The sequence below is a fragment of the Oncorhynchus masou genome, chromosome 11 (genome assembly GCF_036934945.1).
Source record: "Oncorhynchus masou masou isolate Uvic2021 chromosome 11, UVic_Omas_1.1, whole genome shotgun sequence".
In the NCBI taxonomy this organism is placed as follows: domain Eukaryota; kingdom Metazoa; phylum Chordata; class Actinopteri; order Salmoniformes; family Salmonidae; genus Oncorhynchus; species Oncorhynchus masou.
Window position 1 is genome coordinate 51,863,639 of NC_088222.1, and position 20,681 is coordinate 51,884,319.

Sequence of the window (20,681 nt, forward strand, 5' to 3'; positions counted from 1 at the left end):
GGGCCTATCGCCATTTGAGTGTTCCCTGGGGTGTCAGCTCCCGCTCTTCCCTGAGCAGGAAGAAGAGGTCGGCCTATCTTCTGCCCAGATGTTTTTCTGCCACTGTCGTTGTACCTGGAGGAGAGCCCGGTTGGCCCTCTTCAAGACCACCTCCAGGTATCGATGACAAGCGGATCGCCCTCGGACCCCGGCTCCCCAGTATTGTCTCGGGCAGAAGGTATGGCTATTCACCCGGGATCTGCCCCTCTCGGTGGAATCCCGTAAACTCTCCCCTCGGTTTATCGGCCCGTTTCATATCTCCAAAATAATTAGCCCCTCTGTGGTTTGTCTTCTGTTGCCCCGTACACTTTGTATACATCCTACTTTTCATGTGTCCAGATTAAAATCCATGTCTCACAGCCGTTTCTCTCTGTTCCTGTCTCTCGAGTTCTTGTTTTCCAGGTGTTGACCATTTCTGCCAGCCCTGACCCTGAGCCTACCTGCCATCCTGTACCTTTGCCCCACATATCTGGATTACTGACCACTGCCTGCTCTTGACCTGTCTTTTGCCTACCCCTGTTTGATTAATAAATTGTTGTTACTTCAACATTGTCTGCATCTGGGTCTTACCTTGAAACGTGACACACATAATGAAGGCACAATTGCCAGAAAATACCCTAACATTAATTTTTTGGCAGAGATTAAGATCTTCTGTCCAACTTTCATCACTAAAACTCTCCTGTCCGATTTATCTATAGTTTTCCATAGTTAGGAACAAATATACTGATTGGCTGACAGCAGTGGTATATCAGACCGTATACCAGGGGTATGACAGAGCAATTATTTTTACAATATGGCACCTCGGGGGTTTGTGATATATGGGCAATATATCACGGCTAAGAGCTATGTCCAAACAACAGCCCTTAGCCGTGGTATATTGGCCATAGATCACACCGCCTAGGGCCTTATTGTTTAGTCAAAACAAGTTAAATTTACATCCATTGATGGAAAATGATCTAGAGTTTAACAAGTGTAATTTATCATTTCTCTTGCAACATATTCTTAAACTTGCGAGAATTATTATTTTGATGGTAAACCAAATGTTGTGTCTTATCCTATGCCGTTAAAAATGAATAAGAAATACTCCTTAACTTGCTCAATAACTTTATGGAAAAAGGGTTTAATGGATAAATATGGCAACTTCTTTCCTGCTGCGATAATGTTTTCTCGGGCAATTTTTCAGGCCGTGTGGGCGGGTTTTCAGAGTTCATTGGGCTAATAATTTTAGCTGGACTGGCAACACTGAATGCAGCTCTCCTACCTGGTGGTGGGAGCTCTAGGTCGACATGGCAGTTGTCAGTGTCCGTGCAAACTCATGGCAGAAGTTAGTTATTATCGGATTAGGAAAGTTCTAAGTTAAATCCCCCGTGTTACCACTGTAGAATTGTCACGGTTTTCTTGGTGTGAAGGAAAGTCGGACCAAAATGCGGCGTGGTGATTTAGATACATCTTTAATGAAGATGAAACAAGATCAATACAAAAACAATAAACGTAACGTGAAAACCGAAACAGCCTAAACTGGTGCAAGGAACAATCACCAACAAAACCCAACACCAAACAGGCTACCTAAATATGGTTCCCAATCAGAGACAATGAACCAAATCAGGCCAAACACAGAAAACAGACAAACAACAGAATGCCCACTCAGATCACACCCTGACCAAACAAAACATAGAAACATACAAAGCACACTATGGTCAGGGTATGAATAGAATAGTGAAAATGCACTTTGTCTGAGGATGACAGAATTAGTTTAGACGGTTTATGACCCAAATATGATTTACATTTGACACATTTTAGTAATTTAGCAGACACTCTTATCCAGAACGACTTACAGTATTAGAGTGTATATATTTTAATACTTTTTTATATATACAGTACCAGTCCAAAAAAAGTTATATTCAGCAAAGCTGTCATCAATGCAAAGGGTGGCTACTTTGAATAATCTCAAATATATTATACATTTTGATTTTTTTAACACTTTTTTTGTGGTTACCACATATGTGTTATTTCATAGTTCTGATGCCTTCACTATTATTCTGCAATGCAGAAAATAAAGAAGAAACCATTGAATGAGTAGGTGTGTTCAAACTTTATTTTATTATTAGAGACCAAGGATATAAGCTATGTGTACTGTGAGAAACATTTGCCATTAGACATTTCACCAAATAATAATTCAAGGAATATTACTCAGGAACGTGAGGACTAGTGTTCAAATCAAATCAAATGTTATTGGTAACATACACAAGGTTAGCAGATGTTAATGCGTGTGTAGCGAAATGCTTGTGCATCTACTGACCATGCAGTAATCTCTAACAAGAAATCTAACAATTTCACAACAACTACCTGATACACACAAGTGTAAAGGAATGAATAAGAATATGTACATACAAATATATGGATGAGCGATGGCCGAACGGCATAGGTAAGATGCAGTAGATGGTATATACATATGAGATGAGTAATGTGGAGTATGTCAAAACATTATATAAAGTGGCATTGTTTATTAAAGCGACTTGTGATACGTTTATTACATCCAACAGAAATGTTCACGATAAAAATAATACATAGTATCTTAAGTCTCAACAGCATAGAAAATGCATCACTATTAAGTACAGTACAAACGATCGGTTTACCAACTCCATGATCAATGTTTAAACCCAGGTTTTATTCTTCCAAGAGCGCCAAATCCCAGTATCTCCCAACATCTAATTTACATAACTTTGCATGGCCCAAAACAGTAAAACAAAAGGCATAAAACCTCACACACATTCTCTAATCTAATCACCACACCTCAATACTATATGGTAAGAGAACACCCATGTCGCTAATTTTTTAACTCTCGGCTGTCCGACGAACAGAAAAACACAGTTTGTCTGTAACAATAAATCCATAGCACTTACAGTACAATGAAACATATCAAAATTCATAGCTCTTTATGAACTCTTGAAACAAGACAAACATGACAATTTAATTCACACAGGAACATTCATTTAGAGACTGTAACCCCAGAACTGTGAGAATGTCTCATCCTGGAGATTGCCACGGGAAAGGTGAGACTTTCCTATGAGAAGCAAATATCCAGCCATCCATCCGGACAATACAATTTTGAATCAACATGCCAGGCTGACGCATCTTTATCACTTGCCTTCATCATCATTCATCATTTGTTCACTCTCTTTTTCCCCTACACCCCTCCCGACTGGTTTGGAACCTGTTGTGGCCGTTCTATCCTCTGATCTTATGGACTACTAGCAACGTTGTTGAAGAGCTTTTGTCAAACAAATAAACCAAGGAGTGTGTTGGACAGACGAATGCCCCTCCAAGCCTTGATTGTAGCAGCTAAGACCCCCCCCCCCATCGCTCCCTCCCTCTCTCTTCATTGCTTTACACTTAAGTTATTTTCTCTCATTGTGCTGTTCGGGGTCGTTGGAGAACTATTATTGCACTGTAGGACTGATTGACGTTTTCGTTCATTAAAGGGAGTGTTCATTTGAAATTATTGTTTGTTATTTTTGATGAACTTTTAGAACTGAATTGATTGATTTTGGGACTATTGTGTATTGGCCTAAGACTTGGGACATTTAAAGGTATAATTTTTGTTTTGGACTACAAACACACACACATATTCATTCATCCACACACCCTTCACTGTGAATGAATACATATTATTGCAAATCATCTAATGTTCTTTATTATCTGTTGCCTATATTAAGTAATCACCGAGTTGCTCTAATAATTATTATTGTACGAGATATTAATGGTTGTTTTACCCCTGTGCTGTGACTTGTGTTTATATGGTTTGTCTTGTCCATTCTCTCTACTGGCTATCTAGTAAACAGGCTACACTCTAGACAGTCTCTTCTGCTGATGTTTGTGTGTCTGCTAGAGGTACTCTCCCTCTTCTACTCTTTGTATATCGGCAGTGTAAATACCTGTGCTCTAGGGACCTGTGGAGAAAAGCACCCAAGAACACACCACACACACAATTTTGTTGAATCATGTGTTTTATTGGAGCCCCATACTATCTCATTGTGAACACACTCGCTGGAAATTATGACCGGGATTCTTTCATTGTGAAAGGAATTGATGGAGAAAACAGTGTAATGGAGTTGGAGAGCTCTGTCCCTTATCGCCAGGTTTCTGGCTCACCTATAGCCTCTCCACCATTACCCACCCCTTGTCCTCTTCCTGTTGTTACCCTGCCCAGATAGACTGGGAGAATTGTCTCTGAGCTCACTGCACAAACGGAACAACAATGGACACACACCATGAACAGTTTGGCAATGCAGGAGAATGCCATTTCTAAACTCAGTGAAAGTGTGGAGGCCCATCAGAAAGAGGTGCATCTGAGATTGGCTCACCTCCCCCGTCAAATGGAGGACAAAAACAACCGCAAACTGTTCAGAGACAGAAATATTTGCAAGATTCTATGAAACAGGATGTTCAAGGGAAAATGCAAATTTTCAAAACACTCAGAGAAACTCACCTTCAACTAGTCATGGCCTGTCTCCAGCAAAAACAAAAACAGAGCAGAGGAGTCAGCCTCTCTTTTGAAGGAAACGTGTGTCACCTGAAATATACTGAAAAAAATATAAGCACAACATGGAACAATTTCAAAGATGTTACTGAGTTACAGTTCATATAAGGAAATCAGTCAATTGAAATAAATTCATTAAGCAATAATCTATGGATTTCACATGACTGGGAATACAGATATGCATCTGTTGGTCACCGATACTTTAAAAAAAGGATCGGACATGGATCAGAAAAACAGTCAGGATCTGGCTTGACCAGCATTTGCCTCGCAGCGTGACACATCTCCTTCGCATAGAATTGATCAGGCTGTTGATTGTGGCCTTTGGAATGTTGTCCCACTCCTCTTCAATGGCTGTGCAAAGTTGCTGGATATTGTCGGGAACTGGAACACACTGTCGTACACCTTGATCCAGAGCATTCCAAACATGGTCAATGGGTGACATGTCTGGTGAGTATGCAGGCTGTTAACTTCTTCGATATAGGGGGCGCTCTTTTAATTTTTGGATAAAAAAACGTTCCCGTTTTAAACAAGATATTTTGTCACGAAAAGATGCTCGACTAGAAAATATAATTGACAGCTTTGGAAAGAAAACACTGTGACGTTTCCAAAACTGCAAAGATATTGTCTGTGAGTTCCACAGAACTGATGCTACAGGCGAAACCAAGATGAAATTTCAAACAGGAAATGGCCCAGATTTTGAAGGCGCTGTGTTCCAATGTCTCCTTATATGGCTGTGAATGCGCCAGGAATGAGCCTACACTTTCTGTCATTTCCCCAAGGTGTCTGCAGCATTGTGACGTATTTGTAGGCATATCATTGAAGGATTGACCATAAGAGACTATATTTACCAGGTGCCCGCTTGGTGTAACACAATAAATGTACATAGCAATAATGAGGCTATATACAGGGGGTACCGGCATCGAGTCAATGTGCAGAGGTACAGGTTAGTTGAGGTAATTTGTAAAGTGACTATGCATAGATAATAAACAGCAAGTAGCAGCAGTGTAAAAGCAAGAACAAAGGGAGGGTCTATGAACAGTCTATGACTTGGGTGACTGAATTAATATCCGGCGCCATTATCTAGAGAGAGAAAGGGGAGGTACACTAATAACATTAGGGAAAATATTACGAAATGTATCAGCCTGCTAATTATAAAATAGGCCAAATAGGTTTCAATATTAAAATATGATATATAAAATTAAAATCGCTAGCCTATACTTGTAACTTTGTAGTCCATATGTGCTGTAATATAATGGCATGTTCTCTCCTGCTTTATGATGGTTTGAATGAGGTGCATAATTCCAGTCCATATTTTTTTTACATTTAACTAGGCAGTTAAGAACAACTTCCTTATTTACAATGATGACCAATCAGGGAATAGACAGTTAACTGCCTTGTTCAGGGGCAGAACAACAGATTTCTATCCTTGTCAGCACTGGGATTTGGTCCAGCAACCTTTCGGTTATTGGCCCAATGCTCTAACCACTAGGCTACCCGCCTCCCTAAAATACAGTAGGATAGATACATATAATACCCCAACGCCAGAGGAGATGGCTGCCGTTTTACGGTCTACTAACCAATTGTGCCAGCTATACTTTTTGAGGCTGTTTATTTACCACCACAGACAGATGCTGGCACTAACACCGCACTCAGTCAGCTGTGTAAGGAAATAAGCAAACTGGTAACCACTCACCCAGAGATGGCGCTCCTAGTGGCCGGAGACTTTAATGCAGGGAAACTTAAATCAGTTCTGCCAAATCTCTATCAACATGTTAAATGTGCAACCAGAGGGAAAAAAATTCTCGATCACCTGTACTCCACACACAGAGAAGTGTACAAAGCTCTCCTTCGCCCTCCATTTGGTAAAGATGATGAAGCAGATGCTAAACTACAGGACTGTTTTGCAATCACAGACTGGAACATGTTCCGGGATTCTTTCGATGACATTGACGAATACACCACATCAGTCACTGGGCTTTATCAATAAGTGCATTGAGGATGTCGTCCCCACAGTGACAGTGCGTACATACCCCAAGCAGAAGCCATAGATTACAGGCAACATTCGCACTGAGCTAAAGGGTAGAACTGCCGATTTCAAGGTGCGGGACTCTAACCCGGAAGCTTACAAGAAATCCTACTATGCCCTGCGACGAACCATCAAACAGGCAAAGCGTCAATACAGGGCTAAGATTGAATCATACTACACTGGCTCCGACGATCGTCTTGTGGCAGGGCTTGCAAACTATTAGACGACAAAGGGAAGCACAGCCGCGAGCTGCCCAGTGACACGAGCCTACCAGATGAGCTAAATCAATTCTATGCTCGCTTCGAGGCAAGCACCACTGAGGCATGCATGAGAGCATCAGCTGTTCCGGGAGGCTGTGTGATCATGCACTCCGTAGCCGATGTGAGTAAGACTTTTAAACAGGTCAACATTCACAAGGCTGCGGGGCCAGACGGATTACCAGGATGTGTGCTCCGGGCATGTGCTGACCAACTGGCATGTGTGTTCACTGACATTTTCAACATGTCCTTGATTGAGTCTGTAATACCAACATGTTTCAAGCAGACCAGCATAGCCCCTGTGCCCAAGAACACAAAGGCAACCTACCTAAATGACTACAGACCCATAGCACTCACGTCCGTAGCCATAAAGTACTTCGAAAGGTTGGTGATGACTCACATCAACAACATTATCCCAGAAACCCTAGACCCACTCCAATTTGCATACCGCCCAAACAGATCCCCAGATGATGCAAGCTCTATTGCACTCCACACTGCCCTTTTCCACCTGGACAAAAGGAACATTTAGGTGAGAATGATATTCATTGACTACAGCTCAGCGTTCAACACCATAGTACCCCCAAAGCTCATCACCAAGCTAAGGATCCTGGGACTAAACACCTCCCTCTGCAACTGGATCCTGGACATCCTGATGGGCCGTGGTGGTGTCAGGACAATAACCTCTCCCTCAATGTGAGCAAGACAAATGAGCTGATCGTGGACTAGAGGAAAAAGCGGGCCGCACAGGCCTCTTAACATCGACAGGGCTGTAGTGGAACGGCTCAAGAGTTAAGTTCCTTGGTGTCCACATCACCAACAAACTATCATGGTCCACTCACACCAAGACAGCCGTGAAGAGGGCACAGCAACACCTTTCCCTCTCAGGAGACTGAAAAGATTTGGCATGGGTCCCCAGATCCTCAAAGCGTTCTACAGCTGCCCCATCGAGAGCATCCTGACTGGATGCATCCCGCCTGGTATGGCAACTGCTTGGCATTTGACCATAAGGCTGTACTGAGGGTAGTGCATATGGCCCAGTACATCACTGGGGCAAAGCTTCCTGCCATCCAGGACCTATATGCTATGCGGTGTCAGAGAAAAGCACAAAAAATTGTCAAAAACCCCTGTCACCCAAGTCATAGACTGTTCTGGAGCGCCAAGGCAACACCCCGTGTATATACATTCTCATTATTGTTATTTGAATGTATTACTTTGTATAGTTTTTTACTCTTGTTTGTTTGGTAAATATTTATCTTTCTTGATCTGCAATGTTAGTTAAAACCTGTTAAGGATAGGGCTGTCTGCTGCCCCCTTTGGAGTAATTGCGTGCCCATATTAAACAGAAAAGAAATCTTTCAAAAATTGCTAATATATGCATAGAAAAAATGTTATTGAATAGAAAACACTCTAAAGTTTCTAAAACCGTTGAAATTATGTCTGTATGTAAAGCAGAACTCTCAGGGCAGTCATTCTCCCAAACTCTCTCTTGTCATCATAAAAGTTCGCCCAACTTTGACGTCATCGCCCCCACCCTTCCCAAGCGCCTACAGACCTGGGAACAGTTTCTATGTCTTCAGCGCGATGTCTGCTTTCAATGGGGCTTCTCATTGTGAGAATAACGCGCTCACGAGAGTTTTGGCCTCCCGAAACCTTTCGGTCAAGCGAAAAAAAAGGTCACATTCATGCGCGCTCTCCGCCGATGTTCACTCTTTTCCTAGACTAGTTAAACGACGCGTGTGTTTCTGTTCGTCCTGAGAATTGTTGTGCACCTTTATAACATGCTAAAGCTTGGTTATGAACATAGTTTGACAAGTTTAGTCGACATATAATATGTAAATTCGACGTTTTGGTGCGCATCCGCTTGACTTTTGGCTGCATTTCAGCCGAAATATGCCGTGTTTGATAACCGAAAGACACAGACTTCACAACTAAACAATGTTTTTGGTGAGTATAATTCCTTCCAGGTCTTCTGATGGAAGAACAGCAAAGGTAAGGGAATATTTATGTGTTAAATTTGGGTTTCTGTGGACTCCAAGATAGAGGAGCCATCATGCTAATTTCTGAGCGCCGACTCATATTATAGCCTAGTGAACGAATTCTGTAACGTTAAAAATAAATGTAACACAGCGATTGCATTTAGAAGAAGTGTATCTTTCTATATATATGTAGAACATGCATATTTAGTTAAAGTTTATGAAGTGTATTGCTTGTTATCTGACGTTATCTGCCGGAGCTATCGTCATTTCTCCGGACATTTGAGTAGCATTTTTTGAACAATGCGTAATTGTAAACAGAGATTTATGGATATATATAGCATATTATTGAAAAAAACATAAATGTACTGTGTAACATGTTATATTACTGTCATCTGATGAAGATTTCAAAAGGTTAGTGATTTATTTTTCTTTTAATCCTGCGTTTGTTGATTGCATATTTTGTTCAACTTGGCTATGCAAATTAGCTGTGTCTTTGGTGGTGGTTTGACATAAATATGTGCTATGTTTTCGCCGTAAAACATTTTAGAAATCTGACTTGCTGGGTAGATAAACAAGGTGTTTATCTTTCATTTAAGCTATTGGACTTGTTAATGTGTGGAGGTTAAATATTTTTAAGAATATTTTTTGCGTTCCATGCGCCACATTCCAGCTGAGGGTGTTAGGGAAAGTTCCCAAGTGGGGATCAACATCCACATGAAGTTTTAAGGACTCGTAAGTAGGTTTCGATCTCGGAGTGTTCAGAGTGCACACTGGATGCTCTGGCCGAGGAGTAGGGCTGATCCGAGCGTTCTGACCCATCAGCAGTCAATCACCCAAGCTAACTGGCTAATGTTGGTTATTTTGCTACTTCTAGACACAAATGAGAGAACAGCTCACTCTCGCCCTTGCAGAGCTGGTTAGGCTGTTTTTATGTTATCCAGAGTGTTGGTGACTGCAACTGCTGCTGGCAACAATTTAATTACGCCTTTTTCCAACGTTTAACAATTACCAGCCATTTTCAACGGGTGTTGATCGTTCATATTTTGGTCAGTTATTCTGCACTCTGGCACACTTGTACGAGTGTGCTCTGAAATCGGAGTAGATAGCCAGAGCGAATTGTCCATTGACAGTTGTCGCAATGACATCATAAACATTCTATTGAAATAGTTACTTGCATAGTGGAGTCTTTAGTTTGGACATGTAGCAAGCTAGCTAAACAGTAAACCATAAGAATCCCAATTTATAATGCTACTACCCTGCATGAATTTGCAGGTAGCTAACCAACCAAGTTCAATGTTAGCTAGCTAACATCAGGCTATAACTAGCAATGCAAATGGCTCTGAGATACAGATCATACACGTAACATTAGCTAGCTAGCCAGTCAGGTAACAGTACACTTTAAATTGAAATGAAAACAACTTTCTGACAAAATTAGAAATGTGTCATATCTGAAAATGTAGCTGGCTAGACTCTCTTACCTGTCTACATGGATGGACGTTTCTCCCTCTCTGTCACGGGTGCCATGGTTTACCTTAGTTTGAAGATGTAATCCGGACAAGTGTTTTATATAACAGCCTTCTGTGTGTTCTCTTTTCGACTTCATCTTCATATTTGCAATCAAACGCCAGACTTATCTCCATTTCCTTAGCTATTGTACTCTAATTCCACTGATTTTAAAACTCGGTCCTCCAGAAAGTGGAGAGCAATACTTATGTAGTTCTACTATGTGATATCTTTCAAAAAAGCAGTGTTAAAAAGGATTACCTACACATACTGACCAGTTCATATTATAGACAGAAGCGTGCCACCTGGCAGACCAATCCAAACTCATCTCTCAGCATGTCCAGCTGACTCATCATCTCAGCCAATCATGGCTAGCGGGAAGGTTGCTGCCTTTTTAGTGGCTAAACCAACTAGGCTCGTAATTTAACTTCTTGAAACTCCCCATCCCGGATCCGGGTTTGTGACTAAAGCCTCAGGCTCATTAGCATAACGCAACGTTAACGATTTCTGAAAATCGCAAATAAAATGAAAATAATGCGTCTGCTCTCAAGCTTAGCCTTTTCTTAACCTCTTGAAGCTCTAGGGGCGCAATTTCATTTTTGGATGAAAAACGTTCCCGTTTTAAACAAGATATTTTGTCACAAAAAGATGCTCGACTATGCATATAATTGATAGCTTTGGAAAGAAAACACTCTGACGTGTCCAGAACTGCAAAGATATTTTCTGTGCGTGCTTCAGGCAAAACCAAGATGAGACGGCATCCAGGAAATGAGCAGGATTTTTGAGGCTCTGTTTTCCATTGTCTCCTTATATGGCTGTGAATGCGAGAGGAGTAAGTCTGCCCTTTCTGTCGTTTCCCCAAGGTGTCTGCAGCATTGTGACGTATTTGTAGGCATATCATTGGAAGATTGACCATAAGAGACCACATTTACCAGGTGTCCGCCCGGTGTCCTGCGCCGAAATTGGTGCGCAAAAGTCAGCTGCAAGTATTTTTCCACAGAATTTTTCCATCCGAAGCTCTTCGAAGGTAAATGATTTTATTTATTTGGTTATCTGGTTTTTGTGAAAATGTTGCGTGCTAAATGCTACTCAAAATGCTAAGCTAGCTTAGCATACTCTTACACAAATTAGTTAATTGCTATGGTTCAAAAGCATATTTTGAAAATCTGAGATGACAGTGTTGTTGAGAAAAGGCTAAGCTTGAGAGCAGGCGCATTATTTTCATTTTATTTGCGATTTTCAGAAATCGTTAACGTTGCGTTATGATAATGAGCCTGAGGCTTTAGTCACGATCCCGGATCCGGGATGGGGAGTTTCAACAGGTTAACAACACTGTCATCTCAGATTTTCAAAATATGCTTTTGAACCATAGAAATTGACTAATTTGTGTAAGAGTATGCAAAGCTAGCATAGCATTTTGAGTAGCATTTAGCACGCAACATTTTCACAAAAACCAGATAACCAAATAAATAAAATCATTTACCTTTGAAGAGCTTCTGATGTTTTCAATGAGGAGACTCTCAGTTACATACCAAATGCGCAGTTTTTCCTGAAAGCGTCTGTGTGTAGGAGAAATCGTTCCGTTTTCTACATTGCGTCTGGCTACCGAAACGAACCGAAAATTCAGTCACCTACAACGTAAAACTTTTCCGGATTAACTACATAATATCGACCGAAACATGGCAAACGTTGTTTGGAATCAATCCTCAAGGTGTTTTTTCACATATCTCTTCATTGATATATCGTTCGTGGAAGCTTGCTTTCCTCTCTGTATCGCATGGAAAAATACTGGCAGGTGACTTTTGCGCACCAATTTCGGCGCAGGACACCGGGCGGACACCTGGTAAATGTGGTCTCTTATGGTCAATCTTCCAATGATCTGCCCACAAATACGTCACAATGCTGCAGACACCTTGGGGAAACGACAGAAAGGGTTGACTCACTCCTCTCACATTCACAGCCATATAAGGAGACAATGGAAAACAGAGCCTCAAAAATCCTTGTCATTTCCTGGATGCCATCTCATCTTGGTTTTGCCTGAAGCTCACGTTCTAGGGCACGCACAGAGAATATCTTGGTATTTCTGGACACGTCAGTGTTTTCTTTCGAATGGTATCAATTATATGCATAGTCGAGCATCTTTTTGTGACAAAATATCTTGTTTAAAACGGGAACGTTTTTCATCCAAAAATGAAATAGCGCCCCCATAGATGTAAGAGGTTAACAATTGTATTCATATTTAAAGATGGCATATAAGTTATTAAGACACAATGTTCCAGAAGGCATTTCTGTCAAAAAACACATTTAGATTTTTTTAAATTTAAAGTTTACGCTCAAATGACGTGCAACATATGCCTAGTTTCTTGAAACGAGTCACATATTATCCATAAAACATGAAGTGTCCCTAAAAGGTATACACATATCAGTTATGCCGGCATAGATAGCTAGAAAGCTAGCTAACAAGACTAGCCAAATTGGCTGTGTTGTTATTTGCATGTGATTGTCTGTGATCTTGGGGGTGGCACACAGCCTGGAAACAGTGCTGCCTTTCGGGCATCTTTCAGGGTTTCAATGCCCCACATGAGTTTAGCTCCCCCACAAGCTCTTAGTTCAAGCTATCTAACATTCTAAGTTATCAACTGATCCTTATCTCCAAACACAAATGAAAGCATGATGTTAGCATGAAATGTACCATCCCTTAGTGTAGCAATCAATAAAAACCCATGCGCTGATCCACCTTGGGCTCTACTGACATACTGTCAATCTATCATTAATATGTCCACTCCTATTTAAAGAGTTTATCTTGTGATCGCTATAAAACAACTTGTGATCATGAGAAAATGACCTTATGATTTTGACAAAACATATTTTTTTATATAGCAATCACGAGATAAATAAGTTGCGATCTCGACATAACGAGGGAATTATTTTATCATGTCACTTTGTAGTTTTTGCATGTACATTGATTGATTAAACTTATGCTACATGTGGTTTTCTGTTAGTTATTTTTGGGCACCCGTGTGGGTGTTGTACCAGTTTAAGTGGTCTATGGTTATGTTAAATAACCCTTTGATGCATACAAACACACTGGTGTGATCATTCTACAAGAAGAGGTGACGAGTTGGGTCTGTTTGCAGTATGCATGTTGAAGGTGAAGGGTGTGTGTCATCTTTCATCTTTCAATTCCCATCATTCAGTTCCGGAAGTTTACTCAAAAGACGAGTGAACCATCTTTTCAAATAACATCTGACAGACATTTACATGACACCCAGAATGCAATGAATGATGTCAACAGACATGGCTCCACACACAGCCGGAAAATAGCATTAGCATTAGCTCATAATAATCAGTACAACCTTCAAAAAAGTATTTTGGATTTTTCTGTGTGTGTCCATTACAATTTATGCAAGAATCTGAATGGAGGATTTGTCACAAGTACTTGAAAACATCAATACCATACAAACCATTTTCTGACAGTGATTTTATTGATACAAGTGGCCCGTGCCGGTAATTATGATAGTGATAATGTTTTGCTACAGATGATTTGTTCATGTTTCTACCATTGTGTCTAGATGGAGTAGCTAAGCCTACAACAGCTCTATCTGGTACTGGCATCTGGAAAAACAGTTGCTGACAACTGTAGCATTGTAGCAACCTTAACCATTTTCCTAACCTTAACCTCATTCTCTTAACCTAACCTGCTTCATTAGTGTTCCTAACCTACCATGTTAATTATTGTTGCTATGTAAACAAACCATATGTAGAGAAAAATCATTAGTATCACCACACTGGCAGCCAATCACATCACCCCTGACACTCACTTGGAACCATTCAGTGTTATTGTTTATGTATGTAGCTAGTGGGCTAAGCTGAAGCATTAGAAATGTCTTTCAAAAGGAGATGAGTCACAAATGTGGAAATTCTGGAGATTTTCATCTATTTTGACAATGAGTAATCAGATTCTGACAGCGAAGACCTGCCCCCGACCCTTATAGCCATTGAGAACCCTGAATCTGAGGTCTCCTTGCCCACTAACGAAGACGCAAGGTCCTTCTGAAGATGCTGGTGGTAATGGAGGCACACCAACAGTGTGTGAAGTATGGTAGGTATGCGGTAGCTGGAAGGCCTACAGCCATTTCACCCCTCCTGGCCCTGCTGTTGGCTTTGATGAGTCCCAGTCTGGAGTGCAAAGCGGCTTGCCATATCCCTCTGAGGCAGAGTGCTTCAAGCTGTGTCTGACATAGGAGCTGGTGGGAGACATTGTGGAGGAGACCAATCACAATCACCTGGAGCTACAGGAGAAGAAAGAGCCACAGGGAAGAAGGACCACCTGACAGGAGAGAAAGATCAAACAAAACTGTGTGCTTGACTATCATCGCAAAATGGGGGCAGTGGATAAAACAGACATGATAAACAGCTATGTGGCATGGGCACGGAAACCCAACAAATGGTATATTCTCCATCTGATCGACACAGCTGTCCTCAATGGCCACATAGTTCACCACCAGCAAGCGAGTAAGATGATTACTGAATACATTTTTTGTAATTGGACACACAGTTCACATACAAATTAAGTACACTTCCATTTGACCTTTATTTAACGAGGCAAGTGAGTTAAGAACAAATTCTTATTTTCAATGACAACCTATGAACAGTGGGTTAACTGCCTGTTCAGGGGCAGAATGACAGATTTGTACTTTGTCAGCTCGGGGATTTGAACTTGCAACCTTTCGGTTATTAATCCAACACTCGAACAACTAGGCTACCATGCCGCCCCATTAGACAACTATATTGACTATCTCACCCCCCTCCCACACTCACTCATCATCTCCACTCCCTCATAATCCCTTCTCCCCCTCCAAACAGTATGTTGCTAGAATACAACAGCTGTCGTCAACCTTCGGCACAAAAGATGTCCAGTTGCAGTTAAAATGTTGTCAAGTTATGTCCAATACTATGTGTGTGTGTGGTTTCTGAAAGTACAGAATAAAGAAGAATTGTTCTAATAAAATATCAGGATTGCAATAAAACAATATTATACAAGTAACATAATAACTGAAGAGCTCCCCAAGGGCTGCAAAAGGGGACAGGGCAGAAATATGCAGGCAAAATGAATATACAGGCACATGCAATGGTCATGAAAGGGTCAGGGCAGCTGGTTATGGCTAGAAAGCATCTAGCTTTTGAGATTTAATGTAGCAGGTTATGAGAATTAGGTTAAGATTAGGAAAGGGTTAGGTTTAGCCCCCAAAATATATATAATTCTAATGTTATTTTGACCAAAGCTGGGGCAGTTTCAAAGGATACAACACAAGCTAATACCTATTTGATGCTATTAGCAGATTCTGTTCTGACTGGAGATGTGCATACTTGACCTGAGTAAACACTGGTGGATTGCTTGGGCTGTCGTCCAAGAGAGAAGTTTGTCCGGCTCATCTAGCTAATCCTCACCGTTCAATAGCATGCTTCAAATATAAGTTGTCCGCCACAGTGAAATTGGCTACTTCTATGTGAATTATGACGAGGCGGAACTCACCTCATTTCAAACTGTTGTTAGAAAATCATGAAATAACAATTTGAAACACAGCCAATAGATAATTAGCAGGTAGCGTGGGTTGGTTTGAAGGCTGCATAGGTTAACTTTCCTGTTGTGACAAAGCACTGTAAATAATGTTGTAATGTCCTTAACCCAACACTAAGCGACCTTGTCAAGAGATACAGACCTCTTCATATAATGGTTAAAAATACTACATGAGATGTTATTGCATAACATTATTGGTGCAAACTATATACACGTCCTAGCGTTAAAAATACTATCCACCAAATCTGTTTAACACTTTAAAAACATGGAAGCCAAACACAGAATAATAATTCATATGCGTGGCACTAGAAATCCCTGCATTCGTATGTTTCTGTTAGCCAATCACTGGCCTGCTAATGTGCCTGGACCTTTGAAGGCTAAACTGCAGAGAAAACCCCCATAAATGATCCAAATGGTTGTGTGGACCCATATAAACACTGGTCCAAAGATACATTTTACGCTGTCATTAGTTAGGTTTCCATCTAATTGGTAACACATTTTTATGCCAATATTTAAAAATCTGCATAAAGAAAATATACATGGTTTTCTTAGTGGAAGTGGTAGGACAACACACCATCACGTGACTCCAAGTTTACTTCCATTTGATGGTTATTATATTTATATTTGGACATAAAGTTGTTTCCACCACCATTTCTAACATAATTAATTTTACCAACACAAAAACATCCCACCATGTCGATCTAAGAAATTATCTGTCGGCATTTCTAAAATTGTACCGAAACTTTCCACCATAATTTGCAAATAAATTCATTAAAGATCCTACAATGTGATTTTCTGGATTTTTTTTTCTCATTTTGTCTGTCATAGTTGAAGTGTGCCTATGATGAAAATTACATGCCTCTCCCATCTTATTAGGTGGGAGAACTTGCACAATTGGTGGCTGACTAAATACTTTTTTGCCCCACTGTATATAGCTCTATGTGGGCACTGCGGAAATATACTACCTGTAAATGTTTGTTATACCAACAAACAATTCCCTGGTTTAATTCCAATGCACATTATATTTTATATTCTGAGTCTGGTTACCATAGAATCACTGCATTTCTCCAACAAAATCTACATTTTATAGTTTAATCATCAAAATCATCAAAATTAAGCCAAACAAACAAACAAACAAACAAACAAACAAACAAACAAAGCCTCTAAAAGCTGGGCCAGAGACGCTTGTCGAAATACTACACTCACTACCCACAAACAGACGGGAGCCCTGGGAAATCACTCCAGCTTTCGTCACTAGCATGGCAAGGCCTGAAAACACATTACAGTTGCCCATGAAGCCTGGGACTCACAGTAAAACTTAATTTCCTCCCACGAATACAACAGGGACAAACCGTTAGCTTTGCTGCTAATAAGAAGGTACAAACGTCATTTCTGGGTGTCCCAGGAGGTGTGAAAAGTCATTTTTACCATTTGAGCTTGATGGGTTCCGTTAAATATCGAATCCCTGAAGTATTCTGTGGGAGTAATTTTTCTTAGTGAATTAGTGAAGAGGCGACTAAGGGATGCTGGCCTTTTAGGCAGAGTTCCTCTGTCCAGTGTCTGTGTTCTTTTGCCCATCTTTTCTTTTTATTGGCCAGTCTAAGATATGGCTTTTCCTTTGCAACTCTGCCAAGAAGGCCAGCATCCCGGAGTCAACTCTTCACTGTTGATATTGAGACTGGTGTTTTACGGGTACTATCTAATGAAGCTGCTAGTTGAGGACTTGTGAGGCATCTGTTCCTCAAACTAGATACTCGTCCTCTTGCTCAGCTGTGCACCGGGATCTCCCACTCCTCTTTCTATTCTGGTTAGGGCCAGTTTGCGCTGTTCTGTGAAGGGAGTAGTACACATCGTTGTACCAGATCTTCAGTTTCTTGGCAATTTCTCGCATGGAACAGCCATAATTTCTCAGAACAAGAATAGACTGACGAGTTTCAGAAGAAAGTCTGTTTCTAGGCATTTTGAGCCTGTAATCGAAAACACAAAGGCTGATGCTCCAGATACTCAACTAGTCTAAAGAAGGCCAGTTTTATTGCTTCTTTAATCAAAACAACAGTTTTGAGCTGTGCTAACATAACTGCAAAAAGTTTTCTAATGATCAATTGGCCTTTTAAAATGATATACTTGGATTAGCTAACACAACGTGCCATTGGAACACAGGAGTGATTGTTGCTGATAATGGGCCTCTGTACGCCTATATAGATATTCCATAAAACATCAGCCGTTTCCAGCTACAAAAGTCATTTACAACATTAACAATGCCTACATTTAAATTCTGATCAATTTGATGTGCTTTTCTTTCAAAAACAAGGACATTTCTAAGTGACCCCAAACTTTTGAATGGTAGTTTATATTAATTAGTAAAATCCCTAACCTCGACCCTAGCGAGTCATTATCATACAAGTACATTTACTGAGATTTTTAACCATTATTTTCATGCTGAATCAAATGAGTTTGGTGAGAGGGTTACACAAGAGTGCAGCTTGCTGCGTACAACCCTGTTTAATATCATGGTTTGTTGTTCTTATGCGTAGCAAGAACACACTGTTATCTCCCTTCACACTCTATTTCTTCTCCACAATCAATATCTCTATGCCGGAGAGGAAAAATTACTTTTTTCTGCCTCAGTTTATCTCAGCTTGGAGATTAATTATATTTACCATTGTGAGCCTGATTGGCATTTATTATGATCAGACAGATCCGATAGCATTTGGGGGAAAATTTCACTTTCCAGCTCTTCATCTAATGTTTAGCACATTCATTCCTACATTGCTTTAATTTCTGCCAAAGGCAATACATTCACCAGGAGCTTTGAACTCTAATTCAACTCTAACAGCAACAGTAATTCCAAGTCTGCTATGGCTTTGGGTAAATTGTGGAAATCGTAAGTGGTCACTGTCGTCTATTAGCGACACCTAGTGGGGCAATACCAGCCGAGCACTGTACATACATGTGAGGCACTGATGTAAGCGATTCATTGTGTAAGACCACAAGTAAAGTCTGAGTCAAGTCAATACATTACAACTAGCGACAACAATATGGAAATAAAATGAACCTTTTCCACTCAAGAAGCTGGGTGAGTGCAGGAAAGTTAATTTCTAAAAATACTTTTCATGAAAAACAAGGGAAAACCTTGCCTAGCCATTCAGCTAACACAGCTAACTAGCAAACAAATGAGCGAGCAAGCAAAAGAAGCTACCTTACCTTCTCTCTCGCCGTTTGATGGACATTCAGACCCTGCCAGTGATTGTTTGCAATGAGCAAAAATTGATTAATAGTTTCAAAGAGTCAAAGATGCAGCAAGGAAATGAGCTCACTCTCACCATTCTAATGGATAGCGCAATGGAGGCTGTTGACAAGCAGCCAGGCAGAATGGAAAGACTGAATGTCAATGCAGTTCAACAGGGAAAAGGTGAACAAAAACAACCCAGACCGAAATCGAATAAAAAGGGAAAACAATATTTTCTTAATCCATTAAGTACAAGCCATTTAATGATGACCAAGCTGTCAAATGCTTCAGATGTGGTCAGGAGGGCCATACTGGAAGGGCATGTTCCATCACACAAGGTAAACAATGCATCAAATGTTGCAAAGATGGACATTTCCCCAAAACGTTCATCACAAAGACAAAACTGAAGGTAAATCAAACACAAACACAATATACAAAACATACAAAACAGACAGGTCAAATCAAAACACAAAACAGGTCAAATCAAATTCTATTGGTCACATACACATGGTTAGCAGATGTTAATGTGAGTGTAATGAAATGCTTGTGCTTATAGTTCCGACAGCGCAGTAATATCTAACAATTACCCAACAACTACCTAATACACATAAATCTAAAGGGGTGAATGAGAATATATACATATAAGTATATGGATGAGTGATGGCCGAGCGGCATAGGCAAGGTGCAGTAAACGGTATAAAATACAGTATATACGTGATATTAGTAATGTAAGATTAAGGTGGTATTTTTTTAAATGGAATTCTTTAAAGTGACTAGTAATCCATTTATTAAAGTGTCCAGTGATTGGGTCTCAATGTAGGCAGCATCCTCTCTGAGTTAGCAAATGCTGTTTAGCAGTCGGATGGCCTTGAGATAGAAGCTGTTTCTCAATCATTCGGTCCAAGCTTTGATGCACCTGTACCGACCTCACCTTCTGGATGATAGTAGTGTGAACAGGCAGTGGCTCGGGTAGTTGTTGTCCTTGATGATCTATTTCGTCTTCCTGTGACATCGGGTGCTGTATGTGTCATGGAGGGCAGGTAGTTTGCCCCTGATAATGCTTTGTGCAGACCACACCACCCTCTGGAGAGCCTTGCAGTCGAGGGCGGTGCATTTGCCGTACCTTGGCTGTGATACAGCCCGACAGGTTGCTCTCGATTGTGCATCTGTATAGGTTGGCAGGATTTTGGGTGACAAGCCAAATTTCTTCAGCCTCCTGAGATTGAAGAGGCGCTGTTGCGCCTTCTTTACCACACTGTCTGTGTGAGTGGACCATTTCAGTGTGTCTGTGATGTGAACGCCCAGATACTTAAAACTTTCGACCTTCTCCACTGTTGTCCCTTCAATGTGGATAGGGGGAGCTCCCTCTGCTCTTTCCTGAAGTCCACGATCATCTCCTTTGTTGACATTGTGTGAGAGGTTATTTTCCTGACACCACTCTCCGAGTGCCCTCACCTCATTCCCTGTAGGCTATCTCGTCGATGTTGATCAGGCCCACTATTGTTGTGTCGTCTGCAAAATTGATGATTG